Source organism: Rhodamnia argentea, chromosome 5, assembly GCF_020921035.1.
Source record: "Rhodamnia argentea isolate NSW1041297 chromosome 5, ASM2092103v1, whole genome shotgun sequence".
Taxonomy (NCBI): Eukaryota; Viridiplantae; Streptophyta; class Magnoliopsida; order Myrtales; family Myrtaceae; genus Rhodamnia; species Rhodamnia argentea.
Window position 1 is genome coordinate 28,950,423 of NC_063154.1, and position 5,730 is coordinate 28,956,152.

General features: G+C 41.8%; 1 pseudogene; it reads left to right on the plus strand.

Moving 5' to 3' along the window:
* The first annotated feature begins 757 nt into the window (after nucleotides 1–757).
* LOC125315311 lies at nucleotides 758–5,033 on the plus strand (annotated as a pseudogene).
* Nucleotides 5,034–5,730: the final 697 nt, after the last annotated feature.

Genomic DNA, 5,730 nt, shown 5'->3' on the forward strand with positions numbered 1-5,730 from the left:
CAAGTTAAGCAAGCTACACAACATAAAGCATGTATGGAGGAAAGACCGTTTAGTGTCCAAAATTCTTCAGCATATTGACAAACTTGAGGTGCGGGAATGTCCTAGTTTGACAACATTATTTCCAGCCGAGGTATTCTTTCGGAATTTGACGGAGCTAGTGGTGATGAATTCCTCTGGATTGGTACATCTAGGGGACACTTCAACGATCGCAAGTTTGGTGCATCTAACTAAGATGACGGTAATAGAATGTGAAAGAATGAAAGAAGTAGTGGCAGACGATGAAAACGAAAAAGGAAAAGTGATTTCTTTTGGGAAACTAGAATGGTTGATACTCCAAAATCTGCCGAGCCTAGAATGCTTCTCCTCCACCACAAGTTGCGTCTTGAGGTTTCCATCCTTGTCGTGGATTGAAGTGGAAGAGTGCCCCAAAATGAACATCTTTTCTAAGGGTAAGCTATGCACACCGACACTACGTTATGCGTCACTGTTCAGATGCAAGTGGTACCAGGGGGAATGGGAGTCGGAGGGTGATCTCAATATGGCCATACAAAGGTTATCGGCATAAACAACCAAACGTACACGGAATAAGTAAGGCCCAATTAATGCAGCCATTCTCATCCTTTGGTTTTTCTCTTTGCTTCTGCATCATAAGATTCTGAATTTCTTCATGTTCATGTTCTTAAAGCACACGATCTCTCTCTCTCTCTCTCTCTCTCTCTCTTCAAATTCAACCAACGCACGCCTCTCCAGCTCGCCCATGGAGACGATGCAGAACGGACAATCTACAGAGGAGGCTGCGGCAGCTCGGAAAGGCTCGATTTGCGGATACGAGTCGCTCCATCGCCTCCTCCGCCACGATCTCAAGCCCCAAGTCTTTCAGGTTTTCCCTTCTCAATTGCATCTCTCTCCTCAGTGTCGCTCGATCGATACTGGCTCGCGGAGCAGTATCCGGTCGATTTGAATCCTTGTCGCTATTGATCCGATTGACTTGGCGTGTATTTCTCGAGTGTTATTCTTCGATTGGATTTTGACCTGAGCTTATTAAGGAAACAAAGTTGATTTCGTGAAGTCCATGGAATTAGAAACGACATAGTTTCGTTTTGGGGAAGATGTTCTGGCACTGGTGCTTTTCTGTAAGCTTGATGGTGCTAGCATCTACAGATTTCGAATTGGTGCTGATCAGGAAAGGAAAGGCTTCATGGAGAAGGATTGCTGTAGTAAAATCTTGGGATGAAATACGCAAATGATGTGGTCAGATTGTACGATTCTGTTCTGCTCGATTTGTCTCGTCTTCTGCTCACTTTTTCCAATTAAACTTAGGCTTTGCTGTTTAGATGAATATTTATGTCATTAGTCAATCTAGGAGAATGTTTGTATATGCTCTGCATCTTTCGGGTCTGCATATGTAGACATACCATTTACTAGTCGAGTTAAATAGGAGCTGGACTTCCGTCAGAAAGGTGGATCTTAGGAATTCTAGTGGTATTATTCCGTTAGTTTTCACGATTGGAATGGTTGTGGCCTCCCGAATCGTACGACTGAACACAAAAAGAATTACAAGAAGTAAGGATAGACAGCTTAAAGTCTTAGTATAGAAAGTTGGGGTTGATCGAGTAATTTCTATTCCGAATGAATTTTGAATTGACACGGATCAACCGCCCATGAAAATATTTGTTGAGACAACTGAAATGACTGAGCAATCTGTGCCTTCTTCCTAAAATGTCAAAATCTCAAAGCATGTCATTCCGTTGTGATACAATCTTACTTTTTTGTCAAATCTTTATGATATTGATTTCAGGAAGTCAGTCGTTTACATATTGGATTGAATTGTGTAAGGACTCTTCAAGTTGATCCTCTGGCGGATTCTGCCAAAGCTCTCTCATCTGAATGTAACTTTGACATACAGGTGATCCTACTGTTTCTGTTTTTGTGGTGCTTACTGGATGTGTTGATTTAAAGGTTGTTGCTAAGAGTCCTGGTCACACTAGTCTGCACTGTTTCATGTGCTTCAATACCATTTGGTTGGAGTTTGATAAAGACTCGCTATAAATCAAATAGGTTCCTCATGTAAAATAGTTTTCTTAATGGTATGACACTTGTCTTCTCAGCACATTCCTGCTTGGAGCATATGGCGAATCTGAGCGTGTGCATAAGAAATACTTGCTTGTCATCGGTGACATGACTGAACATCCTGAAAGGACTGGAAAAGCTTTTTGGCGTACTTTTCTCTAGGGCAATCAGTTTCAATGCCTTATGTTCCTTTTGGCAACCGTGGACCACAAAGTTGCTTAACTCCACCCAACAAACACTCAATTTATGATTGCCTTAATGTAATGTCACCTCAATAGCCTCTGAAGCAAGTTCCTCCAGCATTGCTCAGGCCTGCAAATGAAAGCTCAGGCTAACAATTGTTTGGAAGTTCTCTGAGGGACATGAGCAAAGACCTTCCGATGTGTGCTCCTTGTTCTCTCTGCAAAGGGGCATAGGGAGCTTCTATTTATAACTCGGTAATCTTTCATGCCTGTGACAGATAAAAGAGCGTGGACCGACTAATATTATGTCACTGAGATTCATACATATGGTCCTAACTAGGGAAATATTTGTTTAAAAGCAATGAATCTCAAAGATCTGGTCCAGATGTCCTTTGGCAATATTGAGAACTTATCACTAGGGAGGTCTTGAAGAGCATAGTCCGGGAAATGAGCTATTCTGAAATCTGTTTTAGCATAGATTCTTGGTTCTGAGTTTTTCTATGAGATGGAAGGTGTGAGAAAGTCTGACTAGCATAGTCTTGTGCCATGTTGGGATTCTGTGGAGTTGGTGAGCCAACTGATAGAGTAATGTGCAAAGTTTGATGTCGTCAAACCATTCTAGTTGATTAAACTTGCTATCGTTGAAGCTAAGAAATACTCTTACATATTCTTTGTGGCAGTCGCTATTTTGTAGTTGTTTGCTCTTATTGAAAAACATTACTGCAGTTCTTGGCAGGATCCTTTGATTTTTATTCATTCTGACCAGTTTTGTGGAATTGATCAATTTATTCTGATTTTCTTTCAGGCATTTCGCTTTATGGTAGACAAGGAGTAATTAAGAGAACCACGAGTTGTCAGAGTTGGGCTTATTCAAAACTCTATGGTTCTTCCCACAACTGCTTCCTTTCTGGATCACAAGAGAATGAAAGATGCTGCCGGTGCTTCAGGAGTGAACATCTTATGCTTGCATGTTAGTCACGTCATGAAGCTTGAGCTGTACATTTTTTGGTTTCTCCTTTTGGACTTGAAAGACTGAAATTCAACTAGTGAACTAATCTACAATCTAGGAAGCGTGGATGATGCCATTTGCCTTTTGCACAGGAGAGAAGCGGCGGCATGAGAACATGTTCATTGTCAATCCTATCCTTGAGAGGGATCGCTGCCGTTGCCAACAGTTCATTGATCGGGTAGGAACAGAATCATTTTCCAATCTGTTCACATCAGGCGACGGGAAGCGACGGCAAGCTGATTTCGGGCACTTTTATGGATCCAGTCACTTTTCAGCTCCAGATCCTCCGTGCACGCGCCCCTACAGAGATGGATCGGTGGTCTAAGACATGGATTTGAACCTCTGTAGGCAGCTGAAAGACAAGTGGGGGCTCGGGATAATTGCTCAGTACGAGCTCTATGCGGATATGCTCGCTCGGTATCTGATCCCTTGCTGCATAAGAAGTCCTCTTAAGTTCTGGATTTACAACACTGTACATTCAGGGTTGACATTATCTGATCGTCGTTCATGTTCAATCAACGTGTTTCCATGAAATCCAGGGACACGATAGTTCAATCAAAATTTATAGCTCAATCATCATGCCTACTCAAATCTTGCGTGAGAAACCAATGAATAGCATCTTGAATAGCATCTTATTGTCCTTTCACGGTAGTTGTCGCGGCTAATTGTGGCCGAGTGTCTCTGGTGCTTTTGGTGTTCACTTTGGCTTCGAACTTGTGTTTGGTCTGTTGCTTTTGAAGGTTTTGTGAGTTGGGTGATGGGTTGGTGGCATTCCTTGGTTCTATTTGTCTGTTTGCAGTAGATTCTCAAATTGGGCACATCCAATATTTTCTTATCAGTTTCTCAATTCATTAGAATTCGAAGTGAACTCGGGAATGGTGGACGAGATTTTCTGTTTGTCACTAGCTTCGTGGTTAGCCATCTTTGGGAGCTTAGAAGTGAGTGCACAATCGAAACCACTAAGCTGACTTAATTTTGTCATCTTCCTCTGCTTGACTTGATAAAAAGGCTTTTTTTTTCCTTGTCAAACAAGGGATGAGTTGGTCTTTGTCTTTCAAAAGAACATTGTCTGGAAATTGGAGATTTGGCTTTGTCCATAAGTAAACAAAGCATGATGTGCTTTTTGAAGTGATTGGTGAAGTTGATGGCCTGTGTTCACTCTGCAAAATCTTCCTGCCTTTTTCCTTGTTAATTCCCACGACTGATTTGTACATCAGCACTCATATAAGAAGTTGGGAGATCTCTGGTGGGCATCTATATTGGGTGCTTCTCCTGGCATCGAATGCTCCTAACTAGTTGTTTGAAATGATTGACATTTGGTTCCTTCATTTAGAGTTCTGACTTTTAGAGAGTGGATGCTGCGCCGAGTTTAAGTAGCTTTGAGGATGCACCGAGATTGATGTTTTTGTCGAAGCTAATCCTCATGGTTAAAATCTAAGTGGCCATTTTACATGCAGAGTTTCCAGGAACTTGAAATCATCCAATTTGCTGCTCCAGGCAAACCATTCTTCGCAAATTGGTTTTCCATCTGATATAACCGCAGTTTCATTGGGTGGTAAATTATCTTCCAGTGGGAGGGGTGTTGTTGCAGCAAAAGCTGCAGTGATACCCGACGGAGGTGAAACTTTGTCTTATCCTGGTGATTTTGCGGTGAGCGAGACTCTGATTGGTGAGGAATCAGTTGGCATTCAATTGCAGCCTGATGCAGTAGTGTTTGGAGCGCTTGCAGCTGATACTGCACCTATAAGTACTTCTTTCCCCCTTGAAGATGATGAATTTGACTTGGACCAACCCACGACAGGCTTTGCATCTGTTCCAGAAGCAATTGAGGACATCCGCCAAGGAAAGGTTGGTATGCTTTTTGTATCACATCGTCGAGTGCATTTTAATTGTTCATCCATAAATGTCTATGTCATGGTTGGAACTGAATTCCAGATTCTAGTGGCGGTAGACGATGAGGACAGGGAGAATGAGGGTGATCTTATAATGGCAGCAGAAATGGCAACACCTGAGGCTATGGCATTTATTGTGAAGCATGGCGCTGGGATTGTTTGTGTGATCATGAAAGAGGAAGATTTGGAGCGCTTGCAACTTCCTTTGATGGTGAATCAGAGGCAGAATGAAGAGAAGCTTCGGACTGCATTCACTGTGACTGTGGTATGTGCTTTTATTACACCATATCCTTTTTCAATACATGAGGTTTTTCTCAAAACTTAGAGTTGAGTTTTTGATTGGAAATTAACAGATGGGGATAATTTGAACTTTTTGTTTTTCATCAAAGTGTATTTATTGTTATTCTGTTTTGCTTTCTCAGAGGTTCATGTACTTAAGAAACGGCCCTCTGGAGAGCAAGACACTTCGAATTGTTTCTTGTCCGCAGTCCGTAGAGATCTTGATTTTTGAAGTATTCTTGGAAATGAATGTTAGAAAGAAATGAAGCAAAATGTGGTAAGAAGAGATCCTGAGATA